We start from the raw sequence: 26,936 nt of genomic DNA, 5'->3' as shown, positions 1-26,936 counted from the left end.
TGGAAATGTTGATTCTAAGAATGCCCCTCTAGCAGCTTAAAGAGAACACAGTACATTTTAAACATCAGAGCGGTAATGGGAAATTTTGAACCAGACTAGTGAAAATTACCTATGCACATGAAGGGAACCCAGGCACCATTTTATTAATTATCCCATGTCGTTCTCAGTCCTACAACCTGAATTGCTAGTGTTTCTGATGAGCGAAGGAAGGGAAGCATCCAGGAAAGAATGGATGCAGAGTTGGGAGTGTTGTGTAGTCTACATGGAGGCAAATGTAATTGAGGCTTTCTCTCACTGCCATTCATCTACCAATCACCCTAGATACCCCTTAGGGCTGTTAGGAGGGGGTTCAAGAGAAAGGAACCTTAGAAATACATCTGAGTGTAACCCAGACTGGAATTCCACAGTTGTCCCAAACTCCTTCCTCCATCTCCATGCATCCAAGGCAGATCAGGATTAGGGAAATTGTGTACTCATGACAATTGCTCTCTGGGCCCAGTCAGAAAAGTGGGAAGCAGCTTTGGAAGAATCCAACATGCCTGCTCTGTATTGAACAGGTGATTGAGAGCTGCCTAGGCCTGGAAACCTCTCACCTGAGTCTTGAAGAGTGGCCATTGCACTAGTTGTGTTTGAATAGTTGTTGGGTGCCCACATCACCCTCCAGAAAGAAAAAGAGAAAAAGATGCAACTCAGACAGATTTCAGGTGCATGAAGAGGTGCTTACCTTGGTGTAGGTCTTGGTGGGGACCTCCAATCTGTTACTGCTGTTTACTGGTGACAAGTCCTTGCTTCCCGGAATGCTGAAGTATAACACCAGACAAGCATGCCAAGGCAAGTGTAGAGTGGAAAGTAGAAGGATTTATTAAAGGATAGCAGAAAAGACTTCTCCCTGGAGGAAGAAGGGGACTCAAAAGGCAGAATCCGTGGAAGAGGGAGATCTTCCCTCTTTTATAGCTAATGTCTTCTTTTAGCTTTCCCACACTCCTGTCCTTTGTTTCCCTTTATCTTGCAGTGGTAGAATGCAGGTGGGAAGGCCCAAAAGGTGGGAGATAAGTGGGCTGAAGGAGTAATCTGGGCAGGAAGGGCCTGTGGTGGCTTTTGATTAGCACTTCCCTATTTTCTGGGAGATGTTTCATTAACAGTTCCTTAGGATGGGTTCTGGGCCTTGGGGACATTAACATTTCAATTTCCTCAAGTGCTGCTCTGCTTTCCTGAACTCCATTCTCTAAAATGGCCTCCATTTTATTTATCTTACTCAATATTAGACCCAATTTACCTAACTAACTACCTCCCTGTAAGTCTGGCTTCACTATATCCCTGATGGGAAAAGGATGAAGTCTACTTTGAATCTGCTGGTTGAGTAGAGCTTGCAATAACAGAACAGAAGTGGTTGTGATAGCAGACACAACTTGCTACAATTGACTCTATTTTAAGGAAGAATCCTCTGCATTGTATGTGCTTGAGGTAGCATTTAGAAAAATTGTTTCTTGCATGCATGGACTCAGTTTCCTGTTTCATTGTCAAATATCAGTTATTATGAAGCGAGGAAATGCAATTGAAGTGAGCATTGTGAAAAAGGTGGGCCAACAAATAAGAAAGGAACTTTGGTGAAACAATCCCCATAATATCCATCAGTCCCGTCCACATTTTGGTGAGTCTAGTTTCTAGGTATTTCTAGGTATTACCATTTAAATAAATGTGCTTGCAATGTGATTTTGAAGGGTTGTACAACACTTTGTAAATATGCTGGCTTAGAAGAGCTTCTGAACAGAAGACAATCCATGTGTTTTTGGAGCTTCTAATTGTTTTAATTCACTTGTTCAAAAGAAGAATCCTCTACTTTGTTTGTGGTTGAAGTATCATTCAACAGAACTCTTCCCAGCATGGGCAGATTCAGTTTCAGTTTCAAGCATCTTTGCCACTCTTAAACATCACTTTGTATAAGGGGGAAACTGCAATATAAGTGAGTATTGTTAAAAAAAAAAGGGGGGGGGCAAGGAATGTCAAGCAAATTTGGAAAGGAATACCCTTAATATTCCCTTGTACCCAACAACATTTGGTAAGCCTCATCTGAAGGTCTTTCCTGCTGCTAGAATTTAAATAATGTGCTTGCAATATTTTGTTGAATGGCTGAACCCCGTTTTGAATATGCTGGCTTAAAAGCTTCCCAGTGCAGAGATAATCTGTGTGATTTAACAGTTTGTACTTCATCTGTTCTAAAGGAGAAACCTCTGCTTTGTTTGTCCTTGAAATAGATTCAACAAAACACTTCCCAGCACCGGAAGATTAGGTTTCAGTTTCAAGAGTCTGTTCCGTTGTTAAACAACAGTTCTTGGGGAACGGGAAACTGCAATTGAAGTGAGTATTGTGGAAAATGTGAACCAACAGATTTCTAGGATACCTTGGTGAATGAATTCACATAACAATTTTATCCCTCAAAGTCTATTGAACCTACTACAAGGTATTTCTTACTACCACCATTTAGGTTAAGTGCCTGCAATGTGATATTGAATGGCAGAACTCTGCTTTGAATAGCAAATTCCTGTGCTATAGGAGAAGAGAATCTGCATGATTTAGAGTCTTCTACTGGCATTAATTCACACTGTTTTTAAAATTTTATTATTTTTTAAAATATACAATAACAGTGGAATGCATTACAATCCTTATTACATATACAGTGCACAATTTTTTATCTCTGTATATAAAGTATGTTCACGTTAATTTATGTCATTATATATGTACTTTTTAACATTATAATTCTTAATACACATATTTAACACAATTTTTCATATCTATGTTTGTATATAAGGAATGTTGACACCCAATTCAAGTCTTCATACATGTACTTTATATAATGATGACCATCACTTTCCACCATCTTGCCAATCCCCTTCACCCTCCCTTTCCCTCCAATCCCTCTTCCCTATCTAGAATTAATCTAATCCTCCCATGCTTTTCCTCCTTACCCCACTATGAGTCACCTCCCTTATATCAGAGAAAACATTTGGCATTTGGTTTTGGGGGGATTGGCTAACTTCAATTAGCATTATATTCTCCAACGCCATCCATTTACCAGCAAATGCCATGATTTTGTTCTTTATTAATGCTGAGTAATATTCCATCATGTATAAATGCCACATTTTTAATCCATCCATCCACTGGAGGACATCTAGGTTCACTCCACAGTTTAGTTATTGTGAATTGTGCTGCTATAAACACTGATGTGGCTGTGTCCCTGTAGTATGCTGTTTTTATGACCTTTGGGTATAGTCTGAGAAGAGTAATAGCTGGGTCAAATGGTGGTTCCATTCCAAGATTTCCAAGGAATCTTCATACTGCTTTCCAAATTGGCTTCACCAATTTGCAGTCCCACCAGCAATCATATGAGTGTACCTTTTCCCCCACATCCTCGCCAACACTTGTTGTTTGTCTTCATAATAGTTGCCATTGTGACTGAAGTTAGATGATATCTTAGAATAGTTTTGATTTGCATTTCTCTGATTGCTAGAGATGATGAGCATTTTTTTTGTAAATTTGTTGATTGATTTTACATCCTCTTCTGAGAAGTGTCTGTTCAGGTCCTTGGCCCATTTATTGATTGGGTTATTTGATTTTTTGGTGCTTAGCTTCTTGAGTTCTATATATACCCTAGAGATTAGTGCGCTATCTGATGTGTGAGGGGTAAAATTTTTCTCTCAATATGTAGGCTCTTTATTCACCTAACAGATTGTTTCTATTGCTGAGAAAAACTTTTTAGTTTGATTCTATATTATTTATTGATTCTTGTTTTAAATTATTGTGCTATAGGATTCTTATTAAGGAAATTGGGGCCTAATCCCACATGATGGACATTAGGGCCTAATTTTTCTTCTATTAGAGTCTCTGGTTTAATTCCTAGGTCCTTGATCCATTTTGAGTTATGTTTTGTGCATGGTGAGAGACAGGGGTATAATTCCATTTTGTTGCATATGGATTTTCAGTTTTCCCAGCACCATTTGTGAAAGATGCTATCTTTTCTCCAGTGCATGTTTTTGGCACCTTTGTCTCACTTAAGATAATTGTAATTTTGTGGGTTAGTATCTGTGTCCTCTATTCTGTACCACTGGCCTACCAGCCTGTTTTGGTGCCAGTACCATGCTATTTTTTGTTACTATTGCTTTGTAGTACAGTTTAAGGTCTGGCATAGTGATACCACCTGCTTTGCTCTTCCTGCTTAGAATGGCTTTAGCTATTCTGGATCTCATATTTTTCCAGATGAATTTCATTATTGCCTTTTCTATTTCTCTGAGGAATGCCATTGAGATTTTGATCAGAAATTCATTAAACCTGTATAGTGTTTTTGGTAGTATGGACATTTTGATAATATTAATTCTGCCTATCTATGAGCAAGGTAGATCTTTCCATCTTCTAAGGTCTTCTTTTATTTATCTCTTTAAGTTTCTGTAGATTTCATTGTATAGATGTTTCATCTCTTTTGTTAAGTTGATTCCCAAGTATCTTTTTTAGGTTATTGTGAATGGGGTAGTTTTCCTCATTTCCTTCTCAGAGGATTTGTCACTGATATATGGAAATGCCTTTGATTTATGGGTGTTGAGTTTATACCCTGCTACTCTGCTGAATTCATTTACTAGTTCTAGAAGTTTTCTGGTGGAGTTTTTTGGGTCTTCTAGGTATAAAATCATATTGTCAGCAAATAATGCTAGTTTAAGTTTTTTTTTTCCCTACACTTATTTTTTTAATTTCTTTCATCTGTCTAATTTCTCTGGTCAGTGTTCCAAGAACTATCTTGAATACAAGTGGTGAGAGAGGGCATCCCTTTCTTGTTCCAGATTTTTCAATTTTTCTCCATTTAGAATGATGTTGTCCTGAGGGTTAGGGTAAATAGCCTTTACAATGTTGAGATATGTTCCTATTATCCCTAGTTTTTCTTGTGGTTTGAACATAAAGGGGTGCTGTATTTTGTCAAATGCTGTTTCTGTGTCTATCGAGATGATCATATGATTCTTATCTTTAAGTCAATTGATGTGTTGAATTTCATTTATTGATTTCTGTATGTTGAACCAACCTTGCATCCCTGGGATAAATCCCACTTTATCATGGTGCATGATCTTTTTGATATGTTTTTATATTTGGTTTGCCATAATTTTATTGAGGATTTTTGCATCTATGTTCATTAGAGATATTGGTTTGAAGTTTTCTTTCTCTAAAGTGTTTTTTCTGGTTTTGAATTTAGGGTGATATTGGCCTCATTGAATGAGTTTGGAAGTGTTCCCCCTTTTTCTATTTCCTGAAATAAATTGAAGAGTATTGGTATTAGTTCTTCTTTAAAGATCTTGTAGAAGTCGTCTGTGTATCCATCCTGTCCTGGGTTTTTCTTGGTTGGTAGTCTTTTGATGGCTTCTTATATTTCCTCACTTGATATTGGTCTGTTTAAGTTATGTATATCTTCCTGACTCAATCTGGGCAGATCATATGACTTAAGGAATTTATCAATGCTTTCACTGTCTTCTATTTTATTACAGTATAAAGTTTCAAAATAATTTCTAATTATCTTCTGTATTTCTGTAGTGTCTGTTGTGATATTGCCTTTTTCAACACATATGCTAGTAATTTGGTTTCTCTCTCTCCTTCTCTTCATTAGCATGGCTAAGGGTCTGTCAATCTTATTTATTTTTTCAAAGAACTAACTTTTAGTTTTATTTTATCAATTGTTTCTTTTGTTTCAATTTCATTGATTTCAGCTCTCATTTTAATTATTTATTGCTTTCTACTGCTTTTTCTACTTTATTTTTCTTGTTCTATGACTTTGAGATATAGTGTGAGGTCATTTATTTGTTGACTTTTTCTTCTTTTAAGGAATGAATTCCATGCAATGAATTTTCCTCTTTGTACGCTTTCATAGTGTCCCAGAATTTTCCATATGTTGTGTCTGTGTTCTCATTTACCCCATGAGTTTTTAAATCTCCTCCTTGATGTCTTATGTAACCCATTGTTCATTCAGTAGCATATTGTTCAGTCTCCATGTGATGCAGAATTTTTTATTCTTTATCATATCATTGATTTCCAATTTTATTCCATTATGATCTTATAAAATGCATGGTAGTGTCTCTACTTCTTTTTATTTGCTAAGAGTTGCCCTGTAGCATATTATATGGTCTATTTTTGAGAAGGATCCAAGTGCTGCTGAAAAGAAAGTGTATCCAATTGATGTTGGTTGATATATTCTATATATATCACTTAAGTCTAAGTTATTAATAGTGTTATTGAGCTTTATAGTTTCTTTATTCAACTTTTGTTTGGAAGATCTGTCCATTGGTGAGAGAGGTTTGTTAAAGTCACCCAAGATTATTGTGTTGTGGTCAAATTGACTCTTGAACTTGAGAAGAGTTCGTTTGATGAACATAGCTGCACCATTGTTGGGGGCATAAATATTTATGATTGTTTTCTCTTGTTCATGTATGGTTCCCTTGACCAGTATGTAGTGTCCAACTTTATCCATTTTGATTAACTTTGGCTTGAAGTCTACTTTTTTGAATATGGAGACCCCTGCTTGCTTCCACAGTCCACGTGAGTGGTATGATTTTTCCCAATCTTTCACTTTCAGTCTGTGTATATCTTTTCCTATCAAATGAGTCTCATGTAGGCAGCATAATGTTGGCTCTTTTAAAAATCCAATCTGCTAGCCTATGTGTTTTGATTGGTGAGTTTATACCATTAACTTTTAGGGTTACTATTGAGACATGGGTTGTATTTCCAGCCATATTTGTTTATTTTTGTTACATAACTTGACTTGTTTTTTTTTCCTCTTTGATTAGTTTTTTTCTTTTAGTGTTCTACCTCACTCTGTTAGTTTTCATTGTTGTTTTTCATTTCCTTTTCCTGAAATATTTTGCCAAAGATGTTTTGTAGTGCCAGTTTTCTAGCTGTCCATTCTTAACTTTCCTTTATTGTGGAAGGTTTATATTTCATCTTCAAATCTGAAGCCTAGTTTTTCTAGATACAAGATTCTTGGTTGAAACCCATTATCTTTCAGTGTTTAAAATATGTTTTTCCAGGATCATGTAGCTTTCAGTGTTTGTGTTAAAAAATCTGTGGTTATCCTAATTGGTTTACTCCTATATGTAATATGATTCCTTTCTCTTGTGGCTTTTAAAATTCTCTTCTTATTCTGTATGCTGGGCATTTTCATTATAATGAGTCTTGGTGTGGATCTGTTGTGATTTTGCACATCCGGCATCCTGTAGGCTTTTTGGATTTGGATTTCTGTTTCATTCTTTGTGTCTGGAAAGTTTTCTGATATTATTTCATTAAACAGATTGCTCATTCCTTAGGTTTGTACCTCTTTGCCTTCCTCTATCCCAATTGCTCTTTATGCTACCCCATATTTCTCGGATGTTCTACTTTTGGTTTCCTATCATTTTCTCTGTGCTGTCTACGTTCTTTTCAAGATGATATACTTTGTCTTCGCTGTCTGATGTTCTACCTCCTAGGTTGTCTACTCTGCTGGTGATGCTCTCATTTGTGTTTTTAATTTAGTTTATTATTTCTTTCATTTCAATTATTTCTTTTTGTTTATGTTTTTTACAACTTCTGTCTCCCTGTAGAGGTGATCGTTTGCTTCTTGGATTTATTTATGTAGCTCACTGTAAAAGTGATCTTCCAATGTCTGTATTTGCTATCTAATGTCTTCTTTGAGATTCCAAAACATCTAAATCATGTAAATCCTGAAATCATTCTCTGTTATTTTTTCTGCTGTTTCTATTAATTCTTATAATAATGTGCTGTCTTGAATTTTTTGTGGTAATTTCTTCCTGTCTTTTCATGTTGCTCGCATATCTTTCTTGCTCTGTGGGACTGGTGTGTTGTTATTTTTATCCTAGAGACTTATAGTATAGTTCCAGGATCCCTCCTTTGAGGGGAAGGACAATGTTGACAGTTCTCAATATCAACAATACATCACCTGTACAGTCAAAGATCCATGCTGGTAGCCACACCCACCAAAGGATGACAAGAAAAGTTTTCAAAGATGTAGTCCATCTGTTTCCTGCATTGGGGTATCTGGTGAGGTGGGGGGAGCTGGGATGTCCTCGTGCTATGGCTAGAACACGGTCCAGTGAATTGGCTGAGAGCAGAGAATAGTTTGGCATTCTGCCACTTTTCAGAGATGCTGAATTGGTGTTTCTACTCCGCTGCTTGAGAGTTGCATGTGTGCTCAAACTGCTGGCTTTGGGACCAGAGTCTGGGGTCTTACCGAAACACAGAGGCTCTGAGTTCTGCTCAGTGTTTGCAGCTTTGGTGGATTCTGTGAAAATCTGCTGCATGGGGTCCTGTCACAGGCTCTGAGATGTTGTGTTCCATCAAGGCGAGCCTGTGGAGAAGCTGCATGATAGCTTTCATGGATTCATGCAAATAACAGCCAGAAACAGTGTCTCCTCTACTCTGCCATCTTGGATCCCATTAATTCACACTGTTCTAAAGGAGAACCCTCTGCTTTGTGGTTGAAGTAGCATTCAAAAGAACTCTTCCCAGAACAGGTAGATTCAGTCACAATTTCAAACTTCTGTGCCATTTGTAAAATCAGTTAGCAGGGTCGGGCAAATATATTGGAAAGAAACATTGTGAGAAAGTCATAGGAAAGAATTCCAACAAATTTTACTGAATGCATCCTTTTGAAATACTTACCTCTTGCCCCTCAATGTTCTGTGACCCTACATACAACTTTTTATTCCTAGACAAATTTGAATATTTTGTTATTATTCTGATGTGATATGGCTGAAGACTATATTGAATGTGCTGGTTGAGTAGAGCTTGAAAGAATAAGAAAAAAAGTGGTTTGTGATAGTGTATTTAACTTCATAAAATTCACTCTGTTTTAAAGAAGAACCCTCTGTGTTGTATGTGCTTGAAATAGGATTCAACATAATTCTTCCATTCATGTGTAGACTCTCTTTAACTTTCAAATATCTATTTCAGTGTTAAACAACAGTTATTATGAAGCCAGAGAATGCAATTAAAGAGATCATTGTGAAAAAGGTGGATAAAAAATATCAAGGGAACTTGGGTGAATCAATTCCCATAACATTCCTCCATTCCCTCCACAATTTGTTGAATCTAGTTTTTAGGTATTTCTTGGTACCAGCATTTTGTTAATGTGCCTGCGATGTCACATTGAAGGACTATACAGTCATTTGTAAATATGCTGGCTTAGAAGAGTTTCCCAACAGAAGAGTATCTTTGTGTTCTTGGAGATTCTAATTGCTTTAATTCACTCTGTTCAAAAGAAGAATCCTCTTCTTTGTTTGTGGTTGGAGTACCAATCAACAGGACTCCTAGCAGCATGGGAAATTCAGTTTCAGATTCAAGCCTCTATGTCATTGCTAAACATCAATACAAAGAAAGTGTCAAAATGCAAGGGAAGTGAGTATTGCAAAGAATGTGAACCCACAAAATTTAAGGAAACTTGGGTCAATGAATCCCTCTGACATTCCCTGTTATCACCAAGTTTTGGTGAGCCTAGTCCCAAAGTGTTTCTTGCAACCACCATTTAAATAATGTGCCTGGAATGAGAGGTTGAATGGTTGAACAGAGCTTTGATTATGCTGGCTTAGAAGACCTTCCCAAAGCAGAAGAGAATCCATGCTTTTGGTGGCTTCTAATTGTATAATTCTGTTTCTTCTAAAGGAGAACCCTCTTTCTCTGTGGTTGAAGTAGCATTCAACACAACTCTAGCCAGTATAAACAGATTCAGGTTCAGGTTCAAACTTCTGTGATACCTGAAAATAAGTGCCTATGAAGTGGGCAAATGTATTGGAAAGGGATATTGTGAGAACATTTAGGAAAAAAATTTAATGAAACTCTTCTCAGTGAATCCTATTCACATTACTCCCACTTTTCCCTGGATGTTTGGAGATCCTTCATACAACTTTTCTTCCTAGACCTCTTTGAATATTTTGCCATCACTGTTATTGAGAAAGGCAGAAGAGTGCTTTGAATGTGCAGGCTAAGTAGAGATTGTAAAAAAGCTCAATGTCTTGCAGCTTCAACTTGGTATAATTTACTCTGCTGTAAAAGAGAACACTTTGCTTGGTTTGTGCTTCAAGTAGCATTCAACAGGATTCTTTTGTGCATGGGCAGATTTAGTGTTTCAATCAACTGTGCATTTGTTAAACATCATTTCATAGGAAGCAGGAAACTACAATTGAAGTGAGTATTGTGAATAAAGTAAACCAATGAATTACAAACAAACATTGGTGAAGAATCTTCATCATATTCCCTCTTTCCCCACAACCTTTGGTGAGCATAATCCCAAGGTTTATCTAGCTACCACCTGTTAAGTATTGTGCTTTCAATGTCATGTTGAATGGATGAACCCTGCTTGGAATATGCAGGCTTAGAAGAACTTTGCAGTGCAAAGGAGAATCCGTGAGCTTTAGCATCTTCTAATTGCACTAATGCCATCTCTTTTGAAGGAGAACTGTCTTATTTCTTTGTAGTGGAGGTAGCATTCAACAAAACTCTCCCCAGCTCTGGCAAATTCAATTTCAGGTTTAAGATTCTGTGCAGTTGTTAAACATCAGTTTCTATGAAGTGGGCAAATGCATTGGAAAGAATTATTGCGAGAAAGGTTTAGAAAAGAATTTTAATGAAATTTTTCTCAATGCATCCTATTCACATTATTCCTAGTTTCCTCTCTATGTTTGGAGATCCTACATACAACTTTTCTTTCCTAGAACAATTTGAATATTCTTCCATTGCTGTGATGGTAAAAGGCTGATGTCTGCTAAGAATGTCCTGGCTAAGTAGAGCTTGCAAGAATGGAACAGAAGCAGTTTTTTTTTTTTTTTTTGCTAGGAGTTTCAAGTTCATTGTACTTAGTGCATTTTCAAGGAGAACCTCTGCTGGGTTTGTGCTTGAACTAGCATCCAACAGAATTCTTCATTGCATGTACAGTTTCACTTTCATTTTCAAGCATCTGTGCCATTGTTAAACATAATTTCATAGGAAGCAGGGTAGTACAATTAAAGTGAGTATAGTGAATAAGGTGAGCCAGTAAATGACAAAACAATTTAGTGAAGGAATCCCCATAATATTCCCTTTTTCCCACAAGAATTGAGGAGCCTAGTCCCAAGGCTTTTCTTGTCACCACCATTTAAATAATGCACTTGCAATGAGATGTTGAATGGTTGAACCCTTCTTTGAATATGCTGACTTATTGTGCTTCCTAGTGCAGAAGATAATTTGTGTATATTAAAAGCTTGTACTTGCCTGAGTGCATCTGTTCTAAAGGAGAACCCTCTTCTTTGTTTGTGGTTGAAGTAGCATTAAATAACAGACTTCCTTCCCAGCATCAGCAGATTCAGTTTCAGTTTGAAGCAACTGTGTCACTGTGGAACATCAGTTTGCAGAAAGCAGAAAATTGCTTTTGAAGTGAGCATTGTGAAAAAGTTGGGGAAATGAATTACAAGGAATTTTGGTGAAGGAATGCCTATAACATTCCCTCTTTCCCCACAAGTACTTGTAAACCTAGTCCCAAGGTTGTTCTTGCTACCACCTTTTAAATTATGTGCTTGTAGTATGAAGTTAACTGGCTGAACTCTGCTCTGTATATGCTGGGTTAGAAGACTATTCCAATGTAGAAGATAAGTTGTGAGTTTTAACAGCTCATATTTGCAGTTATTCATCTGTTCTAAAGGAGAACCCTCTGGACTGTTTGTTCTTGAAGTAGCATTCAACAGAACTCTTCCCATCAGCAGCAGATAGAGTTTCAGTTTCAAGTGACTGGGCAATTGTTGAACATCAGTATGTAGGAAACAGGAAAATGCAATTGAAATAAGTATTGTAAAAACAATGGAACAAGAAATTTCTACGACACTTTGGTGAATGAAGCCACATTAAAGTTTCTCTTTTTCCTCAAGTTTTGGTGAGCTTACCCCAAGGTATTTCTTGCTACCAACATTTAAGTTATGTGCCTGCAATGGGTTGTTGAAGGGCTGAACTGTGCTTTAGATATGCTGGCTTAGAAGAGCTTCTCAGTGCATAACAGAATCTGCATGTTTCAATAGCTTCCACTTGCATTAATTCACTCTGTTTTAAAGGAGAACCCTCTGCTTTGTTTGTGGTTGAACTAGTATTCAAGAGAACTCTTCCCAGAACAGGTAGATTCAGTCACATTTTTCAGCTTCTGTGGTATTGGTCAATATCAGTTCGCAAAAAGTGGGCCAATGTATTGGAAAGAAACATTGTGAGGAAGTTGTAGGGAAGAATTTCAATATACTTTACTGAATGCATCCTTTTAGATAGTTACTTCTTTCCCCTCAATGTTCTATGACCCTACATGCAACTTTTTCTTCCTAGACCAATTTGAATATTTGGCCATTGGCCTGAAGTGAAATGGCTGAAGACTATATATTGAACATACTGGTTGAGAACAGCTTGCCAGAATAGAACAGGGCAGAAGCAGTTTGTAATAGCAGATTCAACTTGCTAGAGTTGACTGTTTTAAAGAAGAACCCTATGTGTTGTATGTGCTTGAGGTAAGATTCAACAGAATTCTTCCTCACATGTGTAGAGTCACTTTCACTTTCAAATGTCTGTTTCAGAGTTAAACATCAGTTAGAATGAAGCAGGTATATGCAATTAAAGTGAGCATTTTCAAAAAAGTGGAACAAGAAATATCAAGGGAACTTTGGTGAATCAATCCCTATAACATTCATCCATTCCCTCCACATTTTGGTGAATCTATTTTCTTGGTACCCCTATTTAAGTAATGTGTCTGTAATGTGATGTTGAAGGGCTGTATAGCACTTTGTAAACATACTGCCTTAGAAGAGCTCTTTGTGTTTTTGGAGTTTCTAATTGTTTTAATTCACTCTGTTCAAAAGGAGAATCCTCTACTTTGTGGCTGGAGTGGCATTCAACAGAACTCTCAGAAGATGGGAAGATTCCTTTTCAGATTCAAGCTTCTATCTCATTGTTAAACATCAATTCGAAAGAAGCAGCAAAATTCAAGGGTAGTGAGTATTGTGATGAAGGTGGACCCACGAATTTCAAGGAAACATGGGTCAATGAATCCCCTTCACATTCCCTGTTTTCCTCCAATGTTCAATGAAACTAGTCCCAAGGTTTTTCTTGCAACCACCATTTAAGTAATGTGCCTAAAATGGGATGGTGAGTCACTGAACAGAGCTTTGATAATGCTGGCTTAGAAGACCTTCCCAGAGCAGAAGAGAATACATGCTTCTGGTGGCTTCTAATTGTATAATTCCATCTCTTCTAAAGGAGAACCCTCTTCTTTCTCTGTAGTTAAAGTAGCATTCAACACAACTCTAGCCAGCATAAACATATTCAGTTTCAGGTTCAAGCTTCTGTGACACCTGAAAATCAGTGCCTATGAAGTGGGCAAATGCATTGGAAAAGAATGTTGTGAGAATAGTTTAGGAATGAATTTTAATGAACCTCTTCTCAATACATCCTATTCACATTAATCCCACTTTCCCCTGGACATTTGGAGATCCTACATACAACTTTTTCTTTTTGACCAATTTGATTATTTTGCCATCACTGTGATTGAGAAAGGCAGAAGACTACTTTGAATGTACTGACTGAGCAGAGATTGCAAGAATATAGAATTTCTTTGTGCTTGCTGCTTCAACTTTGTGTAAATTACATGGCTCTAAAGAAGAACCCTCTGCTTGGTATGTGTGTCAAGTAGCACTCCACAGAATTCTTTCGTGCATGGGCAGATTTAGTATGTGTTTCAAGCATCTGTGCCATTGTTAAACATTATTTCACAGGAAGTGGGAAACTCCAATTGTAGTGAGTATTATGAATAAGGTAAACTGATGAACAACAAACAAACATTGGTGAAAGAATCTTCATCATATCCTCTCTTTCCCCACAACCTTTGGTGAGCATAATCCCAAGGTTTATCTAGCTACCACCTTTTAAGTATTGTGCTTGCAATATCATATTGAATGGCTGAAAAATGCTTTGAATATTTTGGATTAGAAGACTTTGAAGTGCAAAAGAGAATCTGTGAGCTTTGGCATCTTCTAATTGCACTAATGCCATCTCTTTTGAAGGAGAACTGTTTTATTTCTTTGTAGTGGAAGTAGCATTCAATGAAACTCTACCCAGTACTGGCAAATTCAGTTTCAGGTTTAAGATTCTGTGCAGTTGTTAAACATCAGTTTATAAGAAGTGGGCAATTGCATTGGAAAGGAATATTGTGAGAAAGGTTTAGAAAAGATGAATTGTAATGAAACTTTTCTCAATGCATCCTATTCACATTATTCCCACTTTCCTCTCTCTGTTTGGTGAACCTACATACAACTTTTCTTTCCTAGAACAATTTGAATATTCTTCCATTGCTGTGATGGTAAAAGGCTGATGTCTGCTAAGAATGTCCTGGCTAAGTAGAGCTTGCAAGAATGGAACAGAAGCAGTTTTTGCTAGGAGATTCAACTTCACTGTACTCAGTATTTTTTCAAGGATAACCTCCGCTGGGTTTGTGCTTGAACTAGCATCCAACAAAATTCTTCATTGCATGTACAGTTTCACTTTCATTTTCAAGCATCTGTGCCATTGTTAAACATCATTTCATAGGAAGTGGGACAGTACAATTGAAATGAATATTGTGAATAAGGTGGAGCAGTAATTACAAAACAATTTGGTGAAGGAATCCCCAAACTATTCCCTTTTCCCCCATAACAATTTGGGAGCCTAGTCCCAATGTTTTTCTTGCCACCACTATTTAAATAATGATCTTGCAATGTGATTTTGAATGGCTGAACCCTTCTTTGAATATGATGACTTGGATGAGCTTCTCAGTAAAGAAGATAATTTGTGTGTTTTAACAGCTTGTACTTGCCTGAGTGCATCTGCCTTAAAGGAGAACTCTCTGCTTGGTTTGTGCTTGAAGTAACATTAAAAGGAAGATTTTCCAGCACCAGCAGATTCAGTTTCAAGTGACTGTGTCACTGTGGAACATTAGTTTGTAAGAAATAGAAAATTGCAATTGAAGTGAGCATTTTGAATAAGGTGGAGAAATGAATTACTAGGAATTTTGGTGAAGGAATCCCAATAACATTCCCTCTTACCCCACAAGGACTGGTGAGCCTAGTCCAAGGTTCTTTTTGCTACTACCAATTAAATTGATGCTTGCAATATGATGTTGAATGGCTGAACACTTCTCTGTATATGCTGGGTTAGAAGACTTTTATAATGTAGAAGATAAGTCATGAGTTTTAACAGCTCCTAGTTGCATGTGTTCATCTGTTCTAAAGGAGAACCCTCTGGATTGTTTGTACATGAAGTCACATTCAACAGAACTCTTCCCACCAATAGTAGATATAGTTTCAGTTTCAAGTGACTTGACAATTGTTGAACATCAGTCTGTAAGAAGTGGAAAATGAAATTCAAGTAAGTTTTGTAAAAAAAATGAAGCAAGAAATTTCTAGGACACATTTGTGAATGAATCTACTTAAAAATTTCTCTTCTTTCTCAAGTTTTGGTGAGCCTACCCCAAGGTATTTCTTGCTACCAACATTTAAGTTATGTGCCTGCAATGACGTATTGAAGGGCTGAACTTTGCTTTGAACATGATGACTTAGAAGATCTCCTCAGTGCAGAAATGAATCTGTATGTTTTAATAGCTTCTACTTGCACTAATTAAATCTGTTCTAAGCAGAAACCTCTGCTTTCTTTGTGATTGAAGTAGCATTTAAGAGAACTCTTCCCAGCCCAGGCAGATTCAGTCACAGTTTCAAGCTTCTGTGCCATTGGTCAATATCAGTTCCCAGAAAGTGGGCCAATGTATTGGAAAGAAACATTATGAGAGAGCTGTAGGAAATAATTCCAATAAACTTTACTGAATATATCCTTTTGACATACTTAGATCTTTCCCCTCAATGTTCTGTGACCCTACATACAACTTTCTTTCTAGACCAATTTGACTATTTTGCTATTGCTCTGATGTGAAATTTTTGAAGACTATATTGAATGAGCTGATTGAATAGACCTTGCCAAAACAGAACAGGAGCAGTTTGTGATAGCAGATTCAACTTGCTAGAATTGACTCTGTTTTAAAGAAGAACCCTCAGTGTTGTACGTAATTGAGGTAGGATTCATCAGAATTCTTCCTTGCATGAGTGACTAACTTTCACTTTCAAATGTCTGTTTCAGTGTTAAACATCACATATTATGAAGCAGGAAAATGCAATTAAGGTGAGCATTGTGAAAAAGTTGGACCAAAAAATATCAAGGAAACATTGCTGAATCAATTCTCATAATATTCCTCCATTCTCTCCACATCTTGGTGAGTCTAGTTTTTACGAATTTCTTGGTACCACCATTTAAGTAATGTGCCTGCAATGTGATGTTGAAAGGCTATATAGCACTTTGTAAATATACTGTCTTGGAAGAGCTTCCCAACAGAAGAGAATCATTTTGTTTTTGAGCTTCTAATTTCTTTAATTCACTCTGTTTAAAAGGAGAATCTTTTACTTTGTTTATGGTTGGAGTAGCATTCAACAGAACTCTTAGAAGTATGGGCAGATTTTGTTTCAGATTCAAGCTTCTGTGTCATTGTTAAACATCAACTGGAGGAAGTGGCAAAATTCAAGGGAAGTGATTATTGCGAAGAAGGTGGACACATTCTCTGTTTTCCTCCAAGGTTTGGCAAACCCAGTCCCAAGGTTTTTCTTGCAACCACCATTAATGTAATGTGCCTTGAATGAGATGTTGAATCACTGAACACAGCTTTAATATTGCTGGCTTAGAAGACCTTTCCAGAGTAGAAGAGAATCCATGGGTTTTGGAGGTTTCTAATTGTATAATTCCATCTCTTCTAAAGGAGAACTCTTTCCTTTCTCTGTGGTTGAAGTAGCATTAAACAGAACTCTACCCAGCACTGGCACATTCACTGTCATATTCAAGCTTCTGTAACACCTGAAAATCAGTGCTTAGGAAGTAGGCAAATGCATTGGAAAAGAACATTGTGAGAATTATCTATGAAAGAATTTTAATGAACCACTTCTCAATGCATCCTATTCACATTATTCACACTTTTCCCTGGATGTTTGGACATCCTACATACAACTTTTCTTCCCAGTCCAATTTGAATCTTTTGCCATCACCGTGATTGAGAAAGGCAGAGAATGCTTTGAATTTGCTGGCTGAGTAGAGATTGCAGGAAGAGTAAAGAAGCTCTTTGTGTTTGCCACTTCAACTTGCTATAATTTACTCTTATCTAAAGGAGAACTCTCTGCTTTGTTTGTGGTTGAAGTAGCATTAAAAAGAAGACATCCCAGCACCTGCAGATTAAGTTTCAGTTTCAATTGACTGTGTCACTATGGAACATCAGTTTTTAGGAAGTGGGAAACTGCAATTGAAGTGAGCATTGTTAAAAGGGTGAACAAATGAATTACAAGTAAACTTGGTGAAGGAATCCCCATAACATTCCCTCTTTCCCCCACGGACTGGTGAGCATAGTCCCAATGTTGTTCTTGCTACCACCTTTAAAATTATGTGCTTGCAATATGATGTTGAATGGCTGAACACTGCTCTGTATATGCTGGGTTAGAATATTTTTCCAGTGTAGAAGGTAAGTCGTGAGTTTTAACAGCTCATACTTGCATGTTTTCATCTGTTCTAAAGGAGAACCCTGTGGATTGTTATTGCTTGAAATAGCTTTCAACAGAACTCTTCCTACTAGCAGAAGATAGAGTTTCAGTTTCAAGTGACTGGGCAATTTTTGAACATCAGTATGTAGGAAACAGGAAAATACAATTGAAGTAAGTATTGTAAAAAAGATGGAACAAGAAATTTCTACGACACTTTGGTGAATTAATCCACATAAAAGTTTCTCTTTTTCCTCAAATTTTGTTGAGCCTACCCCAAGATATTTCTTGCTACAAACAATTTAAGTTATGTGCCTGTAATGGGGTGTTGAAGGGCTGAACTGTGCTTTGAATATGCTGGTTTAGAAGAGCTTCTCAGTGCAGAACAGAATCTTTATGCTTCTACTTGCATTATTTCACTCTGTTCTAAAAGAAAAGCCTTTAGAACAGTGTGAAATAATGGCTGAAAAGAGCTTTGAATATGCTGGTTTAGAAGTAGAATTCAAGAGAACTTTTCCCAGGACAGGTAGATTAAGTCACAGTTTCAAGCTTCCGTGCCATTGGTCAATATCAGTTCATAAAACGTGGGCCAAGGTATTGGAAAGAAACATTGTGAGAAAGTTGTAGGAAAGAATTCCAATAAACTTTACTGAATGCATCTTTTTTGACATACTTACCTCTTTCCCCTCAGTGTTCTGTGATGCTACATACAACTTTTTCTTCCTAGACATTTTGCCATTGGTCTAATGTGAAATGGCTGAAGACTATATTGAATGTGCTGGTTGAGTAGAGTTTGGCAGAACAGAACAGAAGCAGTTTGTGATAGCAGATTCAACTTGCTAGAATTGACTCTGTGTTAAAGAAGAACTGTTTGTGTTTTATGTTCTTAAGGTATCATTCAACAGAATTCTTCCTTGCAGGTGTAGACTCACTTTCACTTTCAAATGTGTTTCAGTGTTAAACATCAGTTAAAATGAAGCAAGAAAATGCAATTAAGGTGAGCATTGTGAAAAAGGTGGATCAAAAAATATCAAGGGAACTTTGGTGAATCAATCACCATAATATTCCTCTGTTCCCTCCCTATTGTGGTGAATCTAGTTTTTAGGTATTTCTTGGTATGGCCATGTAAGCAATATGACTGCAATGTGATATTGAAGGGCTTTAGAGTGCACTGTAAATACACTAACTTAGAAGAGCTTCCCAGCACAAGAGACTCTGTGTTTTTGGAGCTTGTAATTGCTTTAATTCACTTTGTTCAAAAAGAGAATCCTCTAATTTCTTTGTAGTTGGAGTAGTATTCAACAGAAATCTCAGCAGTATGGGCAGATTCAGTTTCAGATTCCAGCTTCTGTGTCATTGTTAAAACATCAATTCAAAAGAATTAGCAAAATGCAAGGGAAGTGATCATTTTGAAGAAGGTGGACCCACAAACTTGGGCCAATCGATCCCTCTCACGTTCCCTGTTTCCCCTCAAGTTTGGTGAGTGTAGTCCCAAAGTGTTTCTTGCAACCACCATTTAAATAATGTGACTGGAATGGGATGTTGAATGGCTGAAAAGAGCTTTGAATATGCTGGCTTAGAAGACCTTCCCAGAGCAGAAAAGAACCTGTGGTTTTGGCAGCTTCTGATTGTATAATTCCATCTATTCTAAATGAGAACCCTCTCCTCTCTCTGTGGTTGAAGTAACATTCACAGAAGTCTACCCAGCAGATTCAGTTTCATATTCAAGCTTCTGTGACACCTGAAAATCAGTGTCTATGAAGTGGGCAAATGCATTGAAATGGAACGTTGTGAGAATCATTTAGAAAATAATTTTAATGAAACTTTTCTCAATGCATCTTATTCACATTATTCCCACTTTCCCCTTGATGTTTGCAGATCCTACATATGAAGTTTTGTTCCTAGACCAATTTGATCATGTTGCCATCACTGTGATTGAGAAAGGCAGAAGACTGCTTTGAATATGCTGGCTGCACAGAGATTGCAAGAAGAGTATAGAAGTTTTTTGTGTTTGCTGCTTCAACTTGCTATAATTTACTCTGCTCTAAAAAGAGAACTCTTTGCTTGGTTTGTGCTTCAAGTAGCATTCAACAGAATTATTTCATGCATGGGCAGATTTAGTTTGTGTTTCAAGCATCTGTGCCATTGGTAAACATCATTTAATAGAAAGCTGGAAACTACAAGTGAAGTGAGTATTGTGAATAAGGTGGACCAATGAATTACAAAGATACTTTGGTGAAGGAATCCACAGAACATTCCCTCTTTCTCAACAAGTTTTGGTGACCCTAGTCCCAAGGTTTTTCTTGCTACCACCATTTAAATAATGTGCTTGCAATATGAGTTTGCATGGCTGAACCCTGCTTTGAATATGGTGGCTTAGAAGAGCTTCCAAGTGCAGAAGATAATACATGTGTTTTAACAACTTGTACTTTCATGAGTTCATCTGTTCTAAAGGAGAATCCTGTGCTTGAAGTAACATTCAACAGAATTTTTTTCCAGCACCATCAGATTCAGTGACAGTTTCAAACAACTGTGACACTGTTGAACATCAGTTTGTAGGTAGCTGGAAAATTTAATTAAAGTGTGTGTTGTTAGAAAGGTGGACCATCAGACTTCTCAAAAACTTTAGTGAATAAATCCACATAAAAATTTTCCCCACAAGGTTTTTTGAGCCTACTCCAAGGTATTTCTTGGTACCACCATTTAAGTTATGTGCCTGCAATGTGATGTTGAAGGGCTAAACCATGCTTTGAATATTCTGGCTTAGAAGAGCTTCCAGGGCAGAAAAGAATCGTTGTGTTTTAGCAGCTTCTACTGCATGAATTCACTTCTTTGTAAATGAGAGGTATCTCCTTTGTTGCTGCTAAAATAGCATTTAATAGAATTCTACTGAGCCTGAACAGATTCAGATTTAGTTTCAAGAGTCTGTGCCATTGTAAAACACCAGTTTGAAGGAACAAAGCAAATGCAATGGAAAAGAACATTGTGAGAAAATTTTAGGACAGAATTCCATTGAAACTTTACTGAGTAAATCCTGTTTACATTTTTTCCACTTTCCACTCAATATTTGGTGCTACTATATTCAAATTTTATTTCCTAGACCAATTGGAATATTCTGCCATCCCTATAATGGTAAAAGGCTGATGTCTGCTTTGAATGTGCTGGCTCAGCAGAGCTTGCAAGAACAGAACACAAGTAGTTTGTGCTAGCAAATTCAACTTGCTAGATCTCACTGTGTTTTAAAGGAGAACCTCTGCTTGGTTTGTGCTTGAAGTAGGATTCAACAGAATTCTTCCCTGCATGTGCAGATTCAGTTTCACTATGAAGCATCGCTGTCATTGTTAAACATCAGTTTGTATGAAGCAGTTGCAATTGAAGTGAGTATTGTGAAAAAGTGGGTCCATGGATACTTTGGTGAGGAATCCCCATGTTCCCCACGAAGTTTGGTGAGCCTTGACTGAATGTTTATCTTGCAACCACTATTTAAATAATGTACCTGAAATGGGATGTTGAATGGTTAAACAGAGCTTTGAATGTGCTGGCTTAGAAGAACTTTCCAGTGAAGAAGAGAATCCATAGGTTTTGACAGATTCTAATTGCATTATTTGAATATCTTTTAAAGGAAAACCTCCTCTCTCTCTCTCTTTTTTTTTTTTTTTTGGTTAAAGTAGCCTTCAACAAAACTCTACCCAGCATGGGCAGATTCAGATCCAGGTTCAAGCTTCTCTGCCATTGTTAAACATCAGCTCTTTTGAAGTGAGCAAATACATTGGAAAGGAATGTTGTGAGAAAGGTTTTAAAAAGGATTTTAATGAAACTTTTCTCAATGAATCCTATACATATTATTTCCACTTTCTCTTGGATGTTTGGAGATCCTATATACAACTTTTTCTTCCTAGACCAATTTGAATATTTTTCCATCACTGTGATGGGGAAAGGCTGAAGTCTACTTTGAATGTGCTGGCTGAGTAGAGTTTGCAAGACCAGAAGAGAAGAACTGTGTGTTTGCAGCTTCCTCTTGTTATAATTTATTCTGTTCTAAAGGAGAACTCTCTGCTTTCTTTGTGCTTGAAATGGCATTTAACAGTATTCTTCTGTGCAAGGGCAAATTTAGTTTCTGTTTCAAGCATTGTGCCATTGTCAAACATTATTTCAGAGGAAGGAAATGAAAATTGAAGTATTTTGAATATGGTAGATCAATGAGTTAGAAGGAACCTTTGGTGAAGGAATTCCTATAACATTCCCTCTTCACCCATAAGATTTGGTAAGCCTAATCTCAAGGTTTTCTTGCTACCAATATTTAAATATTGTGCTTGCAATATGATTTTGAACCTTTTCAATATGAGGCTGAACCCTGCTTTAAATATTCTTAGTTAGAAGACCTTCCTAGTTCAGAAGATAACCCGTGTGTTTTAAGACTTCCTACTTGCATGAATTAGTTTTTTTCCTAAATGAGAACCCTCTGTTTTCTTTGTGATTGAAGTAGTATTCAACCAAACTCTACTCATCATAGGTGATTCAGTTTAAGGTTCACATTTTGTGCCATTGTTAAACATCAGTTCATAGGAAGCTGGCAAATACATTGCAAAGAAATACTGTTAGAAAGTTATAGGGAAGAATTATAATGAAACATTACTGAAAGCACCCTACTTATATTCTTCCATCTTCTCTCTCACTGTTTGGTGATCCTACATAGAAATTTTTCTTCCTAGGCCAATTTTAATATTTTGCCATTGCTGTGATCTGTAAAGGCTGAAGACTACTTTGGATGTACTGGTTTAGTAGAGGTTGCCAGAACAGAACAGAAGCAATTTTTGCTAGCAGCTGCAACTTGCTAAAATTCACTTCGTTTTATAGGAGACCCTGTGCTTTCTATGTGCTTAAAGTAGCATTCAACAGAATAATATGCATGTATCTATTCAGTTTCAGTTTCAAAATCCATGTCATTGTTAAATATCAGTTCGGAATAAGAAGTAAAATGCAAGTGAAGTGGGTATTGCATAGAAGGGGACAATCAAATTTCAAGGAAACTTTGGTGGATGAATCCCATAGCATTCCTTCTTTCCCCCAAAATTTGGTGTGCCTAGTCCCAAAGTTTTTCTTGCTACTTCCATTTAAATAGTGTGGCTGCCATGTGATATTGAAGGGCTGCACCATGATTTGAATAGGCTGGATTAGAACATTCTCTTAGAAGAGAATCTACATGTTTAGAAGCTTCTACTTGCAATAGTTCACTGTTCTAAAGGGCAACCCTCTGCTTAGTTTGTGGTTGAAGTAGCATTCAATAAAACTCTTCCCAGAACAGACAGATTCAGTTTCAGTTTGAGCACATGTGCCATTATTAAACATGAGTTCCTATGAATTGGGCAAATCCATTGAAACAAAACATTGTGAGAAAAGTGTAGGAAAAAAAATCATGAAACTTTTCTGAATACATTTTATTCACATTATTCTGTGTCTCCTTTCAATGTTTCATGATCCTACATACAACTTTTTCTTCCTAAATCAATTTGAATATTTTGCTATCATTGTGATGAGGAAAGGTTGAAGTCTACTTTGATTGTGCTGAGAAGAGATTGCAAGAAGACAATAGAAGAACTTTGTTCTTGCAGCTTCAAGTTGCTATAATTTACTCTGTTCTAAAAAAAGAACCTTTTGCTTTATTTGGGCTTGAAGTAGAATTCAACAGAATTCTTCCATGCATGAGCAGATTTAGTTTCTGTTTCAAGCATCTGTACCATTGTTAAACATCAATTCATAGGAATCCAGAAACTGCAATTAGATGGAGTATTGTGAAAAATGTAAACCAACAAATTTAAAGAAAATTTTGAAGGACTCCCCGTAACATTCCCTTTTCCCCATAGAGTTTTGTAAGCCTAGTTCCATGATTTTTCTTGCTACCATCATTTAAATAATGTGCTTGCAAAGTGAGTTTTCATGGCTGAACCCTGCTTTGAATATGCTGCCTTAGATGATTTTCCCAGTGCAGAAAATAATTCATGTGTTTTAACAGTTTGTACTTTCATGAGTTCATCTGTTCTAAAGGAGAACCCTCTGCTTTGTTTGTGCTTGAAGTAACATTCAACAGAACTCTTCCAAGCATCAGGAAATTCAGTTTCAGTTTCAAGTGAATGTGCTATTCTTGAACATCAGTTTGTAGGAAGTGGGCAAATGCAATTGAAGTGGGTATTGTTAAAAAGGTGAACCCCATCAAAATTCTAGGAATCTTTGGTGAATGAATCCACATAAAATTTTGTTTTTTCTTCAAGTTTTAGTGAGCCTACTCCAAGGTATTTCTTGCTACCAGCATGTAAATTCTGTGCCTTCAATGTGACGTACTCTGCTTTGAATATGCTGGTTTAGAAGATCTTCCCAGTTCAGAAAAGAAATCTGTGAATTTTAACAGTTTCTACTTACAAAAATTCACTTGTTTTTAAAGGAGATACCTCTCCTTTGTTTGTGCTTGAAGTAGCATCCAACAGAACTCTATCCAGCATGGAAAGATTCAGATTTAGTTTCAAGCATTTGTGCCATTGTGAAATACCAGTTTGAAGAAAACAGGAAAATGCATTGGAAAACAATGTTGTGAGAAAATTGTAGGAGAGAATTCCATTGAAACTTTACTGAATAAATCCTGTTTACATTTTTTTCCTCTTCCACTCAATGTTTGGTGATCCTATATACAACTTTTCATTTGTAGACCAATTGGAATATTCTGCCATCCCTATAATGGTAAAAAGCTGATGTCTGCTTTAAGTGTGCTGGCTCAGTAGAGCTTGCAGGAACAAAACAGAAGCAGTTTGTGCTATCAACTTCAACTTGCTAGAACTCACTGTGTTTTAAAGGACAACCTCTGCTTGGATTGTGCTTAAAGTGGCATTCAATAGAATTCTTCCCTGCACATGCAGATTCAGTTTCAGTTTGAAGCATCTGTGCCATTATTAAACATCAGTTCATAGGAAACAGGAAACTGCAATTAAGTGAGTATTGTGAAAAAGGTGGACCAACAAATGTCAAGAAAACATTGGAGAGGAATTCTCTTAACATTCCATTGTTCCCCATAAAGTTTAGTGAACCTTGTCCAAAGTTTTTTTTTTTCTACCACCATTTAAGTTATGTGCTTGCAATGTGATGTTGAATGGTGAATCCCCCTTTCAATATGCTGGCTTAGTAGAGCTTCCCAGTGCTGATATAATCTGTGTGTTTTCACAGCTCATACTTGCATAAGTTCATCTATTCAAAAGCAGAAACTACTACTTTGTGCTTGAAGTTGCATTAAATAGAACTCTTCCCAGCATGGACAGATTCAGTTTCAGTTTGAAAGGTCTGTGCCATTGTTAAACATCAGTTTGAAGGAAGCAGGCAAATGCATTGGAAAATAACATTGTGAGAAATTTGTAGGAGAGAATTCCAATGAAAATTTTCTGAATGCATCCTGTTTACATTCTTCTCTCTTTCCCCTCAATATTTGCTGATCCTACATACAACTTTTTTTTTTTCTAGACCAGTTTGAATATTTTGCCATCACTGTGATGAGAAAAGGCTGATGTCTGCTTTGAATGTGCTGGCTCATTATTGCCTTCAAGAACAAAAGAGAAGCAGTTTGTGCTTGCAGCTTCATCTGCTAGAACTCATTCTTTTCTAAATAAGAACCTCTGCTGTGTTTGCACTTGAAGTAAAATTCACAAGAATTCTCCCTGCAAGGGCTGATTCAGTTTCAGTTTCAAGAGTTTGTACCATTGTTAAACATCTGTTCAAAGGAGGCAGATTAATACACTGGAATGGAACATTGTGAGAAAGGTGTAGAAAAGAATTTCAATGAAATTTTATTGAATGCATCTTATTCACATCCTTCCCTCTTTTCTCTCAATTTTCAGTGAGCCTATATACACTGTTTTCTTCCTAGACTAATTTGGATATTTTACCATTACAGCAATGAAGCAAAAATGAAGTCTGCATTGAATGTGCTGGCTGCGTAGAGCTTGCAAATCCCAAACAGAATTAGTTTGTATTGCAGCTTCTACTTGCTAGAATTCACTCTGTTCTTAAGGAGAACCTTCTGCTTTGCTTATGGTTTAAGAAACATTCAACAGAATTCTTCCCAGTATAAACAGATTTAGTTTGAGATTCAAACATTTGTGCCATTATTAAGCTACAGTTTTTAGGGAGCAAAAAAAATGCAATTGAAATGAACTGGTGGACCAATGAAGTTCAATGAAAATTTGGTGAATGAATTGCCTTAACATTCTCTCTATTTCTTCAAGGTTTGGTGAGCCTTGTCCCATGGTATTTCTTGCTACCACCATTTAAATAATGTGCCTGCTATGTGATGTTTAAGGGCTAAACCACACTTTGAATATGCTGTCTTAGAAGAGCTTCCCAGTGCAGAGAATTCACGTGTTTTAACAGCTTCTTTTTGCACAATTCACTCTGTTAAAGAACTCTCTGTGATGTTTGTGCTTGAAGTAGAATTCGTCAGAACTCTTCCCATCCCTGACAGATTTAGTTTCAATTTCAAGCTTCTATGCCATTATTAAACATCAGTTCATAGGAAGTGGGCAAATGCATTGGAAAGGTACATTGTGAGAAAGATGTAGGAAAGAATTCCAATGAAACTTTACTGAATGCATACTGCCTTCTTTCCCCTCAATATTTGGTGTGCCAACAAACAACTTTTTCTTCTTAGACCAATTTGAGTATTTTGCCATCTCTATGATGGGGAAAAGCCAAACTATGCTTTGAATTTGCTGTCGGAGTAAGCCTTGGAAGAACAGAACAGAAGCATTTGTGCTAGCAGCTTCAACTTGCTAGAATTTACTCTCTTCTAAAGGAGAACCCTCTGATTTGTGCTTGAAGTAGCATTTAACATAATTCTTCCCTGAATGGGCAGATTCAGTATCAGTTTCAAGCTTCTGTTTCATTTTAACATCAGTTCATATGAAGCAGGAAAATGCAATTGAAATGAGTATTGTGGAAATGGTGGACCAACAATTTTCAAGGAACGTTTGGCCTTAACATTCCCTGTTTTCTCCCAAGTTTTGGTGAGCCCAGTCTCAAGGTTTTTCTTGCACCATTTAAATAATGTGCACACAATGTGATGGTGAAGAACTGAAGAGGATTTGCAATATGCTTAAGTTTTCCAATTTCAGAATATAATACATAGATTTTATCAGCTTCTAATTGCATTAATTCCATCTCTTCTAAAGAAGAACCCTCTGCTTTTTATTGTGGTTGAAGTAGTTTTCAACAAAATTCTTTCCAGCATGGATAGATTCAGTTTCAGTTTGAAGTGTCTCTGCCATTGTTAAACATCAATTC

The 26,936-nt window shown here is 36.8% G+C and overlaps 1 long non-coding RNA gene across 4 annotated transcripts in view; it reads right to left on the bottom strand.

The window, feature by feature from the left end:
- The window catches only part of LOC110597244 (uncharacterized), a 62,670-nt gene that overhangs the window by 6,199 nt on the left and 29,535 nt on the right, over nucleotides 1-26,936 (bottom strand). For 3 of the 4 annotated variants that reach the window (XR_013426002.1, XR_013426004.1, XR_013426003.1), the window contains one exon: nucleotides 725-26,936. This is a non-coding gene — a long non-coding RNA (uncharacterized LOC110597244). The remainder of the gene's footprint in view (nucleotides 1-724) is intronic. The other variant, XR_005737241.2, reaches the window with a different exon arrangement.

Source organism: Ictidomys tridecemlineatus, chromosome 9, assembly GCF_052094955.1.
Source record: "Ictidomys tridecemlineatus isolate mIctTri1 chromosome 9, mIctTri1.hap1, whole genome shotgun sequence".
Classification (NCBI taxonomy): Eukaryota; Metazoa; Chordata; class Mammalia; order Rodentia; family Sciuridae; genus Ictidomys; species Ictidomys tridecemlineatus.
The sequence above is the reverse complement of the archived record's forward strand: the minus strand, read 5'-3'. Positions and strand labels throughout refer to the sequence as shown.